The sequence below is a fragment of the Heterodontus francisci genome, chromosome 27 (genome assembly GCF_036365525.1).
Source record: "Heterodontus francisci isolate sHetFra1 chromosome 27, sHetFra1.hap1, whole genome shotgun sequence".
NCBI classification, from domain to species: Eukaryota; Metazoa; Chordata; class Chondrichthyes; order Heterodontiformes; family Heterodontidae; genus Heterodontus; species Heterodontus francisci.
This window is the reverse complement of record NC_090397.1, coordinates 58,983,832-58,997,100: the sequence shown is the minus strand read 5'-3', so window position 1 is coordinate 58,997,100 and position 13,269 is coordinate 58,983,832. Positions and strand designations below refer to the sequence as shown.

Here is a 13,269-nt window from a genome sequence, read left to right as displayed (position 1 = left end):
TAGTCAATGTTTTTATGTAGGTAATCCCAGCAGAGAATTTCAGCACAAGATTATACAAATAGTAAATTAGACGAATGAGTCTGTCTTTTTGGTGGTGTTTGTTGAAGTTTGCGTGCTTTGTTTCTGTACAGGAAGAAAAGCTCAGAACAGAAACAAATGAGAAGCCTGTGACAGATTTTGAATAATAAGATTCATTTTCTTGCTAGATGGTTGTGCTGCCTGAGATAATGTATTTGTCAACATGTATGTCAAAAATGATCAGGTATTCCATGATGATTTGTTACCTTACTCCTGTCTATACACAGCAGTGGATACTATGAAAGGGTCCAGTTGCTCCATTATTATTTATTACAAATTTAATTATTTGGATAGTAAAATAAAATCTATTTTTATCTGAATATTGATGTCCCTACATTGATGCATGCACAAGCCAGTTTACTCACTAACATGTATCAAGGTGTGTTATTGTGGAGCATGTGTTAAGGGTGTAAAAATGTATTAACTGCACCTGATTGGATTCCTATTGTCTTTTTCTGTTTGTGGTGATTGCAGTTGGAATGTTAGTCGAGAAATTCCAATGGGAGAAGTTGTTTGGACTCGAATAAAAGGGAAACCATTATTATACCTGATGTATTTAGAGCATTCGTAAGAAATCCTGCTCTTGAGGTATTAAGATGAATGGATGGAAGGGCTGAAAAGAAAGAATACACTAATAAAACAAGACCCATTGCAAAGCTGCTCTTGGTTCAACTAAACAATGGTTAAAAAGACTGTTGCCTGTATAGTACTAACAGTTGGAGATAGGAAATAAGCCTTTGGTCAACAAAAAAATGAAGCAACACCAAGGAAAACACTGCCATATGATCTAGCTCTGATCAACTGTTCAAGAAAAAGCAATGTTTTGAAATTATTAAATAATTATTCAATCTTCATCCCTTAAATGAAACAAATATAGAATAATGAAATAAAAACAGAAAGTGCTGGAAATACTTAGCTGGTCTGGCAGTGTTTGTGGAGAGAGAAGCAGAGTTAACCTTTCAGGTCAGTGACCTTTCATCAGAACTCATCAGAATATTTGTATGTATGTATTGTTCAAAGGCTCAGTAAAAATGGATATAATTCAGGGTTTCCAAACCACCTAATGGCAGATAGTTGTTCTTGTTTGCAAGGAAAACAGTTTATTTTGATCAATGAAAGACTTTCTTTCATTAATGATGTTTGGAAATTTTGGGTGAGATTTTAACTTGATGAAAACCCATCCAGTTAAAATTAGGCATTATGTTTTAAAGGCAGTGGAGTCTGCAAGGTGCCGTGGTTCTTAGGTTGCAGAAACCCAAGTGATCCCAGACAAATTTATGTTTATCTTTGCATTAGCATTCATGAAGTTGCCATGTTAAACTAAGTTAATATTGTACTTTTATGTCTTGAGTCACAAATAATGGCAGGGCTGCTGAATGAATTGAGGCCAATTGGTGACATTTACAATTTTTTGGGTTTGATGGCAGGTGTCGTGAGAATTTTTTGTACAACTACACAAGTTGTAGTGCACAATGTTATTGCTTAATAACGTAATTGCTAGCCATGTTGTCACAATTTTACCCCTGGAGCACATAACTTTAGATGTGCATCATCTGATCATACAGAACACAGTCCAGTTTTGAAGGGTAGCTACTATTCTTCTATCAGCAAATGTGGCAGCTAATTTGCACACAAAAAAGGTCCAACAAACAGCCAAGAGAAAGATGACCAGTTAATCTGGCTTTGATAGTTTAGGGTTGGCTATGTTGCCAGGATAATTAATAAATATGACTAACAGTAGGAAATACAGCCCCTCAAGATAGTAAGAAATAGGAGCAGCAGTAGCAGCAGCCTCATAGCATTTACACTGTCAAACTGTCTAAGAACTTTATATGTTTCAGTTAGATCACCTCCCATTCTTGTGACCTCCAGATAGGCCCATTCTGCTCAATCTCTCCTCCAAGGACAGCGCTCTTATCACAGAAATCAATCTTTATTGTACCCTCGCTATTGCAAGTATATCCTTCCTTGGGTAAGGTGACCAAAACCCAAAACTGTACATAGTACACAGGTGTGGTCTCATCAAAGCCCTTGGTAATTGCAACAAGACTTCCTTACTTCTATACTCCAACTCCCTTGCAATAAAGCTTAAAATACCATTTTGCCTCCCTAATTGATGCATTATTCCTAACTGCATGTTAATTTTTTGTAATTAATGTACAAATACACCCAAATTCTCTGAATACCAAAATATACTAGTCTCTTAAATATTGAAACATATTCTGCTTTTTTTATTCTTCCTACTAAAACCCTTCCCCACATTACACTTTATCTGTCATCTTCTTGCCCAGTCATTTAGCTGGTCGGTATCCCTTTGCAGCCTATTTGCGTCCTTCTCACAGCTGACTTCTTCACTTAGCTTTGTATTCTCAGTAAACTTGGCTATATCACAATCAGCCCATTACCTAACTCATTGATACAGATTGTAAATAGTTGAGGCCTAAGCACACATTCTTGTGGCACTCCACGAGTTGCACCCTGCCATCCAGAAAATGACCCATTTATTCCTACTCTCTGCCTTCTCTGTGAGCTAATCCTCAATCCATGCAAACATATTACCCTCAATCCTATGAGCCCGAGTCTCGTGTGGCATCTTGTTGAATGGCTTCTGAAAATCCAAACACTATACAACATCAGCTGGTCCCCTTTATCTACCCTGCTAGTTACACTCTCAAAAAACTCTTAATAAATTTGTCAAACACGATTTCCCTTTCATAAAACTGTGTTGACTCTGCCAAATCATGTTGAGATTTTTCAAATGATCAGTTACCACAGTTAATAATAGATTGTGCTGTATCCAAGAATCTGTTATGAAGTGTGAGGAACCAAAGAGCCACATTAACAGTAAGTGTGATCTTAATGTCCATTTTCAAGTATGGATATTCACACCTATAATTGTAGAATATTGTTGCACATTTCCAGCTGGCAGCCTAAAAAGCAACTTTTGTAGCATCCAAATGAAACAGCAGAAACTTTGTTCTGAAAGACTGTTGATAAGTGGAGGGGGAAACTGGCCACATTTTACCACCCGACAGTAATGGTTAGATTTTTATGTAGATCAGTTTAGCTGAACAATCAAAGTAACCATTTAGGTAGAGTGACAGGTAATCAAAATGATGGTTAGTCCTGCTATTTGCTGTAATTAATTATGAAACTGATCTTTCCTGCTTTTTTAAAAGAAAATCAACTATCAGATGCTGCATGTTGAAATCTTTTTGCTGTCATATTTTTTCTTTTTTTTTGACTTCAGTTCTCTTTGTTACTGTGCTGGGTTTTAAAGTTCACCCACAATCTGAATTGAGCGCTACTGAATCAGCAATAACAGAGAAAACTGCCCCTATTTGCACCATTTCCAGTACCACACTCCTTCTTTATGACCTGGTTGAGAAAACCTGTCAGATTCTGTGCAGATGTGTTCTTTAGGAACTACTGGTCCTGAGGGTTGACTGGTCTAAACCGAATATAAATAGGACTGTGAGCACCCATCAAAGAGCAGAGCTCTCATCATATTCAGACTTTAGCTGTGGACTGTGTAATTTATTTTTTTTCCTCTTGGATGATTTCTGTTAGGCCTTTGTCATTTCCAGTGTTTATTCCTTAAAACCTACCCCTTCGATCAAAACTTTGGTCACCTCTCCTAATAGCCCAGATTTTGCGGTTGTAAAGTGAAACCGTCAGCCAACGCCATCATTACTCTGTAAAATTGACAGCAACTTTTGGTGCCAGCCCATATGGAGTTAAACGTGGAAATCCAGAAGTTGTGTTCAGTGATTACCTGCTCCTCCTCTGGGTGCGCTGTTGAAGTCCTGTCATGTCAAACCACATGATTTGATGTGAACTTCCACTTTTTATGCTGTTCGTCTCACTCGAAAAACCCTTGAAAAAGTTATGCTTTATTGACTTCAGCTGGGTTTTTAATTGTGTGCCAAGTCATAATTACTGCTGAACAACCTCTCTGGCTCTGAAAAAATGAATTTTATATTTGTGAAATATCAACTTTCTACATTATGATAAAATTCCATACATTTATAAAAATTTAACTTCGATATTTCAGTTTCTACCTTAAATCCATGTCTATGCTCCCCTCTGTAAAATGATTAATGGTGGCACAGTGGTAACCAGTCGGGAGGGAGTTGCCCTGGGAGTCCTCAACATTGACTCTGGACCCCATGACGTTTCATGGCATCATGTCAAACATGGGCAAGGAAACCTCCTGCTGATTACCATATACCACGCACACCACCACCCCCCGCCCCCCCCCCCCCCCACCTCAGCTGATGGATCCATGCTTCTCCATGTTGAACACCAATTGGAAGAAGCAATGAGGATAGTAAGGGCACCGAATGTAGTCTGGATGTGACACTTTAATGTCCATCACCAAGAGTGACTCGGTAGCACCATTACTGCCCGAGCTGGCCAAGTCCTAAAGGACATAATTGCTACTGGGTCTGCCGCAGGTGGTGAGGGAAGCACAGAGAAGGAAAAACCTACTTGACCTCATCCTCACCAATCTACCTGTCGCAGATCCATCTTTCCATGACTGTATTGGTTGGAGTGACCACCACACAGTCCTTGTGGAGACAAAGTCTCGTCTTCACTTTGAGGATATCCTCCAGTGTGTTGTGTGGCACTACCATTGTGCTAAATGGGATAGATTTTGAACAGATTTGGCAACTCAAAACTGGGCATCCATGAGGTGCTATGGGCCATCAGCAGCAGCAGCAGAATTATATTCAACCACAATCTGTACATACGAACATAAGAATTAGAAGCAAAGTCGGCCATTCAGCCCCTCAAGCCTGCTCTGCCATTCAATAAGATCATGGCTGATCTGTTTGTGTCTCGAATTCCACACTCCCATCTACCCCTAATAACCTTTGATTCTTTTGCCTAACAAGAATCTATCTACCTCATCCTTAAAAATATTCAATGACCCCGCCTCCATCACCTTCTGAGGCAGAGTTCCAAGTCGCACAACCCTCAGAAAAAAAGTCTCCTCACCTCTGTCCGAAAAGGGCAACCCCTAATTTTAAAACAGTGCCCCTTAGTTCTGGACTCACCCACAAGAGGAAACATCCTTTCCACATCCACCCTGTCAAGACCATTCAGGATCTTGTATACTTCAATCAAGTTTTCTCACTCTTCTAAACTCCAGTGAACACAAGCCCAGTCTGTCCAACGTTTCCTAATAAGACAACTGGCTGATTCCAGGTATCAATCTGGTAAGTCTCCTCTGAACCGCCTCCAATGCAGTTAACCTCATGGCCCGGCATATCCCCCACACTACTGTAACCATCAAACCGGAGTACCAACCCTGGTTCAATGAAGAGTGCAGGAGCAGCACCAGGTATACCTAAAAATGAGGTGCTAACCTAGTGAAGCTACAACACAGGGCTACATGCATGCTAAACAGCAGAAGCAGCATGTGATAGACAGAGCTAAGCGATCCCACAAACACCGGTCAGATCTTAGCTCTACAGTCCTGCCACATCCAATCATGAATGGTGGTGGACAATTAAACAGCTAACAGGAGGACGAGGTTCCACAAATATCCCCATGCTCAATGATGGAGAAGCCAGCACATCAGTGCAAAAGACAAGACTGATGCATTTGCATCCATCTTCAGCTAGAAGTGCTGAATGGATGACCCATCACAGCCTCCTCCTGAGGTCCCCAGATACCAGGCTTCAGCCAATCCGATTCATGCTACGTGATATCAAGAAACGGCTGAAGGCACTGGATACTGCAAAAGCTATGGGTCCTGAGAACATTCTGGCAATCGTACTGAAGGCTTGTGCTCCAGAACTAGCTGCGCCCCTCGCAAGCTGTTCCAGTACAACTATAACACTGGCATCTACCTGGCAATGTGGAAAATTGCCCAGGGTATGTTCTGTCTGCAAAAAGTAAGATAAATCCAACTCGGCCAATTACCACTCTATTGGTCTACTTGCGATCATCAGCAAAGTGATGGAAGGGGTCGTCAACAGCGCTATCAAGCGGCACTTGCTCAGTAATAACCTGCTTACTGAAGGTTGGTTTGGGTTCAGCCAAGGCCACTCAGCTCCTGACCTCATTACTGCCTTGGTCCAAACATGGACAAAAGAGCTGAACTCCAAAGGTGAGGTGAGAGTGACTGCCCTTGACTTCAAGGCAGCATTTGACCAAGTATGACATCAAGAAGCCCTAGCAAAACTGTAGTCAATGGGACTCGGGGAAAACTCTCCGCTGATTGGAGTCGTAACTAGCACAAAGGAAAATGGTTATGGTTGTTGGAGGTCAATTATCTCAGTCCCAGGACATCATTGCAGGAGTTCCTCAGGGCAGTGTCCTAGGCCCAACCATCTTCAGCTGCTTCGTCAATGACCTTCCCTCCATCATAAGGTCAGAAGTGGGGATGTTTGCTGATGACTGTATGATGTTCAACACCACGACTCCTCAGATACTGAAGCAGCACGTGTCCATATGCAAAAAAATCTGGACAACATCCAGGCTTGTGCTGATAAGTGACAAGTTACATTGACGCCACACAAGTGCCAGGCAATGACCATCTCCAACAAGGGAGAATCCAACCGTCTCCCCATGACATTCAATGGCATTACGATCGCTGAATCCACTACTATCAACTTCCTGGGGGTTACCATTAACCAGAAACTGAACTGCAGCGGCCATATAAATACTGTGGCTACAAGAGCATGTCAGAGGCTAGGAATGCTGCAGTGAATAACTCAGATCCTGTCACCCCAAAGCCTATCCACCATCTACAAGGTACAAGTCTCCATTTGCCTGGATGGATGCAGCTCTAAGAACACTCATGAAGCTCGACACCATCCAGGACAACGCAGCCCAATTGATTAGCACCTGTCCTCCAGCTTTAACATTCACTCCCTTCACCACCGAGGCACACTGGCAGCAGTGTATACCAGCTACAAGATGCACTGCAGCAATGCTCCAAGGCTCCTTAGACAGCACCTTCCAAACCCACGACCTCTACCACCTAGAAGGACAAGAGCAGCAGATGCATGGGAACGCCACCACCTGCAAGTTCCCCTCCAAGCCACACACCATCCTGACCTGGAACTATATCGCCATTCCTTCACTGTCACTTTGTCAATATCCTGGAAGTCCCTTCTTAACAGCACTGTGGGTATACCTACACCCGAAGGACTGCAGTGGTTCAAGAAGGCAGCTCACCACCACCCCCTCAAGGGCAATTAGGGATGGGCAACAAATACTGGCCTAGCCAGTGACGTCCACAACCCATGAACCACTGATAAAAAAAAAAAAGTGCAGGATAATCAGTGTTTTTTACTTTTTGCTTTGCTGTCTGTGAGAATTCTTCAATTTGATTGGCTGCTTAGCCTTCTTGACGACATCACTGTTGCTCGACACCAATGATCCACGAAGGCTGATGGCAGAATGAAATTAACATTGGGAAAGGTGAAATCCAGACCACAGAGATCACCAAATCTTTGTGAGCAGCTTTTTCCAAGGTCAGAGGCGAACGCCGACACCTCACCACTGACTGCTAAGGCCAATATTTCTTTTTGGATGGCTCAATGTCCAATTTTGTCTGATGCGCTCCTGTGACATGCCTTGGGCCATTTTTATGCTAAAGGTTCTTTTTAAATACAAGTTGTTGTTGTTTTCTTCAATATGCCTGCAGAGTAGAATTATGTAAATTTTGAGGCAATTCAGCTTATTCCATTTGTAGCTGCCTCACATGCTAACTGTGCTATTTTTATCTAGTTTGTCTTTTACTAATAAAATCCTGGAAATAGGCAAAACACACCAATCAACACTGTTGTAGTGTGTTTAAACACCGAAGACATAGTCTGCTAAGTATGTCCCAAACACTGAGATTGTGAAATCATTTGCTTTGAGCCCACAGTTCGCAGCCCATTCCACATTTTGGAAGTGTGAGAAAGCCATTTTTTAAACTGATTAGAAAATAAGAGCTCCAAGCCCATTGAGATGTTGTTTCCCTTTTCTCTCCCCTTCAAATTTCTTGCCTCTTATCTGTAGTAATAGGAGTATTCACAGCATATATTAAAACTCTGGTTGGTTGGATTCAGACCAAGATCAAAAAGATGGAAAGACCATCCCCTGTGATTTAATTATCTTAACCACACTGCTGCCAAGGTAATTAGAATTTTATTAAATACATATGTTTCATTAAAAAAAAAACCTTTTCATGTCGTCTTTCACAAAGGGTGCCTTTTAAATATATTGCCTCACATAACCTGTGAAGTGGGAATACTGCTCCAGATCAATAATATTAAAGCAGAACTAATTATAAAAACTAGGCCTGTAATAATTCCCTTTTATTCCCTGCCTTGAGGGTTTGTGGAGTTAGTCAGACTTCTGAGGCTGAGGTTGTCATATTAGCAGACGTAAGTCAGGTTCTTGGGATTGCAGGTGTTTGAAATTGGGTTCTGAGAAAGCAGACTCTGGCCACAAAAACCTAATATGTGTATAAATATTACTGAAGCTTGTTGTAGTCTTAATGAGAAAACCAAGTGTTGTTTGCTCACTTCATATTGGAAAGTAGGGCACAGATACCTTATTCCTGTTAACTTTTTTATCTGACCATCTGCATTATTAAGTTCTTCAAGTTGTGTTTAGTTCCAATTTTTGATTGATCTGGTAGAACATTGTTCTGTAATTTCATGGCCAATTTTGGGACCGGTTCTGGGGGGTGGTGCTGGACAGGTTGCGCCTGAATAGATCCCGGACCAATGGCCTTGCGGGGCGATTTGCGAGTGCAATTGGGAGGGTTTAAACTAAGTTGGTAGGGGTGTGGGAACCAGGAGACAATATTAGAGAGGAAAACCGAGGTACACAGAGAATTGGGAGAGACAAATAGCACTAGAGCAGCAAATAGTAAGTTATTAGTTGGGGTCAGTAAGAGGGAATGTAGTAAGATCTAAATTAGGTTTACTGTGCATTTATGTTAATATGCGGAGTGTGGTAAATGAGCTGCAGGTGCAGAAAGCCACATGGAAATTTGCCATTGTGGCTTTAACGGAGACCTGGCCACAAAAAGGGCAGGACTAGGGACTAAATATTTCTGGATTCATGGTGTTCAGGAAAGATAGGGAAAGTGAGAATGGAGGAAGGGTAGCAGTACTTTTTTATTCTTTCATGGGATGTGAGTGTCATAGGTAAGGCCAGTATCTGTCGCCCATCCCTACTTGCCCTTGAGAAGCTGGTGGTGAGCTTTCATCTTGAACAGCTGCAGTCCATGTGGTGTAGGTACACCCACAGACAGTTAGGAAGGGAGTGCCAGGTTTTTGACCTAATGACCGTGAATGAATGCGATACAGTTCCAAATCAGGATGGGGGGTTCGTTGAAGTTGGTGGTGTTCCCATGTGCCTGCTGCCCTCCTCTTTCTCAGTGGTAGAGGTCACGGGTATGGAAGCTGCTGTCGAAGAATGCTTGGCGAGTTGTTGCAGTGCATCTTGTAGATGGAACACCCTGCTGCCACTGTGCGCCAGTGACCAAGGAAGTGAATTAAGGTGGTGGATGGGGTTACCAATCTAGTGGGCTGCTTTGTTCTGGTCGGTGTCGACCTTCTTGGGTTTTGGAGCAGTACTCGTCCACGCGAGTAGAGAACATTCCATTACATTCCTGACTTGTGCCTTACAGATGGACAGGCTTTCTGAAGTCAGGAGATGAGTTATTTGCTGCAGAATTCCCAGCCTTTGACCCGCTCTTGTAGCCACAGTATTTATGTGGCTGATCCAGTTATGTTTCTGGTCAGTGGTAACTCCCAGCATGTTGATGGTGGGGGATTCACTGATAGTTCAGTGAATGTCAAGGTTGATAGTTAGATTCTATCTTGTTGGAGATGTTCATTGCCTGGCACTCAGTTTGAGTTCTGCCAGGGCCACTCAGTTCCTGACCTCATTACAGCCTTGGTCAAACATGGACAAAAGAGCTGAACTCAAGAGGTGAGGTGAGAGTAACTGCTCTTGACATCGAGGCAGCATTTGACCGAGTATGGCATCAAGGAGCCCTAGCAAAACTGCAGTCAATGGGAATCAAGAGGAAAACCCTCCGCTGGTTGGAGTCATACCTAGCGCAAAGGAAGATGGTGTGGTTGTTGGAGGTCAATCATCTGAACTCCAGGACATCACTGCAGGAGTTCTTCAGGGTAGTGTCCTAGGCCCAACCATCTTCAGCTGCTTCATCAAGTACCTTCCTTCAATCAAAAGGTCAGAAGTGGGGATGTTCGCCGATGATTGCACAATGTTCAGCACCATTCGTGCCTCCTCAGATACTGAAGCAGTCCGTGTAGAAATGCAGCAAGACTTGAACAATATCCAGGCTTGGGCTGATAAGTGGCAAGTAACATTCGCGTCACACAAGTGCCAGGCAATGACCATCTCTAACAAGAGAGAATCTAACCATCTACCCTTGACATTGAATGGCATTATCATTGCTGAATACCCCGCAATCAAAATCCTAGGGGCTACCATTGACCAGAAATTGAACTGGAGTAGCCATATAAATACCGCGGCTACAAGAGCAGGTCAGAGGCTAGGAATCCTCTGGCGAGTAACTCACCTCCTGACTCCCCAAAGCCTGTCCACCATCTGCAAAGCACAAGTCAGGAATGTGATGGAATACTCTCCACTTGCCTGGATGGGTGCAGCTCCAACAACACTCGAGGCTCGACACCAACCAGGACAAAGTAGCCCGCTTGATTGGCACCCCATCTACAAACATTCATTCCCTCCACCACCGACGCACAGTGGCAGCAGTGTGTACTATCTACAAGATGCACTGCAGCAATGCACCAAGGCTCCTTAGACAGCACCTTCCAAACCTGCGCCCTCTACCAACTAGAAGGACAAGGGCAGCAAATACATGGGAACACCATCACCTGCAAGTTCCCCCTCCAAGTCACACACCATCCTGACTTGGAACTATATCGCCGTTCCTTCACTGTCACGGGGTCAAAATCCTGGAACTCCTTTCCTAACAGCACTGTGGGTATACCTACTTCACATGGACTGCAGCGGTTCAAGAAGGCAGATCACCACCACCTTCTCACGGGCAATTATGGATGGGCAATAAATGCTGGTCTGGCCAGCGATGCCCACATCCCATGAATGAATTTTTAAAAAACTTGTGTGGCATGAATGTCGCTTCCCACTTATCAGCCCAGCTTTAATGTTGTCTTGGTCTTGTTGCATGTGGACATGGACTGCTTCAGCATCTGAGGAGTCGCAAATGGTACTGTACATTGTGTAATCGTCAGCGAATATCCCCACTCCTGACATGATGGAGAGAAGGTCATTGATGAAGCAGCTGAAGATAGTTGGGCCTATGATATTGCCATGAGGAATTCCTGCAGCAATATCCTGGAGCTCAGCTATTTAGATGATTAAGGAGAACATTACAGTGCAGGAGAGAGGATGTCCAAGGACAGAAACTATTTAATTAGAGGCATGAAATAAGAGAGGAACCATTACATTGATGGGTGTATTCTCTAGACCACCAACTAGTGGGGAAAAATATAGAGGGACAAATTTGCAAGGAAATTAGAGAGGTGCAAGAATCATGCAGTAGTTGTAATGGGCTTTAATTATCATAATATTGACTGGGATAGTAATATGTAAAAGGCAAAGAGGAGTAAGATTTTCTCGTGTGTTCAGGAGAATTTTCTCCATCAGCATGTTTCCAGTACAACGAGGATGGTGGCATTGCTGGATCTGGCTCTGAGGAATGAGGTGGGTCAAGTGAATCAAATGTCAGTGGGGGAACATTTAAGGAACACTGACCATATCATCATAAGGTTTAAGTTAGCTATGGAAAAGGACAAGGAGCAATCCAGAGTAAAAATAATTGGGGGAGGGTCAACTACAGGTACCAATATTGGTCAGACAAATGAAATGGGGTGAGAAAAGATCTGACCGAGGTAAATTGGAATCAGAGATTGGCAGGCAAAACTGTAACTGAACAATGGGCTGCCTTTAAAGAGGAGATAGTTCGGGTACAAACCAAAACTGCGCACAGTACTCCATATGTGGTCTCACCTCACAATTGTAGCAAGACCTCTTTCGTTTTGTATTCCAATTCCCTTCCCTATCTTTCCTGAACACCTTGAATCCAGGCCATTTGCCTTCCTAATTGCTTTCTGTATCTGCATGCTAACTTTGTGTTCCTTGTACTAGTATACCCAAGTCCCTCTGAACATCAGCATTTACAAGTTTCACACCTTCTAAAAATAATTCTGCTTTTCTATTCTTAGTACCAAAGTGAATAACCTCACACTTCCTCATAATATGCTGCATCTGCCATCTTGTTGCCCACTCAATTAACCTGTCTGTATCTTTTTGCAGCCTCTTTGTGTTCTCCTCACAGCTTGCATTCCCACCTAGCTTTGTATCATCAGCAAACCTGGATACATTACTCTGTCTCTTCATCTAAGTCATTAATATAGATTGTAAATAGCTGAGGCCCCAGTACTGATCTTTGCGGCACTCCACTAGTTACAGACTGCCAACTTGAAAATGCCCTGTTTATCCCTACACTTTTCTTCCTGTCCATTAACTAATGCTCTATCCATGCTAATATATTACCTCCAACTCCATGAGCCGTTATCTCACATATTAACCTTCCATGCAGCACCTTATCAATTTGTCTTTACAAAATCCATACATCTACTGGTTTCGCTTGACATACCCTACTAGTTACAACCTCAAAAAAAGCGCTAATTTATCAAACACAATTTCCCTTTGCTAAAACCCTGTTTACTTTGTCTGATCATGTTGATATTCTTCGTGTATTGTTAAGACTTCCTTAATAATTGATTCCAGCACTTTCCCAATGATTAATGTCAGACTTACTGGCCCATCGATCCCTGTTTTCTCTCTCCCTCCTTTCTTGAATAGCAGTGTTAGATTTGCTAACTTCCAATCCATTGGGATTGTTCTCGAATCTAGATTCCGCTGAGGAGTGGGACCAATTGGGGACCTAAATGGAGGCAGGGGGCATGACTGAGGTGTTTAAATTAGTACTTTGAATCTATCTTTACCAAGGAAGAAGATACTGCCCAAGTCATAGGGAGAGAGGAAGTAGTTGAGGCACTGGATGAGCCAATAATTAATAAAGGGGAGGTATTAGATAGGCTGGCTGTATTAAATTGATAATTCACCAGGGCAAGATGAGATACATTCAAGGAT

The 13,269-nt window shown here is 42.6% G+C and overlaps 1 protein-coding gene across 4 annotated transcripts in view; it reads left to right on the top strand.

The window, feature by feature from the left end:
- The window catches only part of exoc4 (exocyst complex component 4), a 606,100-nt gene that overhangs the window by 141,106 nt on the left and 451,725 nt on the right, over window positions 1-13,269 (top strand). The window lies entirely within an intron of this gene.